This window comes from Pterocles gutturalis, unplaced genomic scaffold (assembly GCF_000699245.1).
Source record: "Pterocles gutturalis isolate BGI_N339 unplaced genomic scaffold, ASM69924v1 scaffold20026, whole genome shotgun sequence".
Classification (NCBI taxonomy): domain Eukaryota; kingdom Metazoa; phylum Chordata; class Aves; order Pterocliformes; family Pteroclidae; genus Pterocles; species Pterocles gutturalis.
Genome location: NW_010098284.1, coordinates 9,888 through 10,162, shown reverse-complemented (window position 1 = coordinate 10,162; position 275 = coordinate 9,888).

The window sequence follows — 275 nt, the reverse complement described above, 5'->3', positions numbered from 1 at the left end:
GGGAGTGCCTCCAGCCCCAGCCCCCAGCCGCCTTCGTCCCCATCCACGTGCCCTGTCCCACACCGAGGACAGCAGAGCGCAGGAAAGGAAATGCAAACCAAAGCCTGCACAGGGGGAAATTAAACCAGAGCCCGGGGAAAGACCCTGGTGCCCCACTGGCATGGGGAGGACTTTTGCAGGAAAATCCTTGGGACTATCCCAGGGAAAGCTGCGATGACCACAGAGGCTCTGGGATGCAGCACTCTCACCCAGCGCCGGGGTCCTGCAGGGGCACC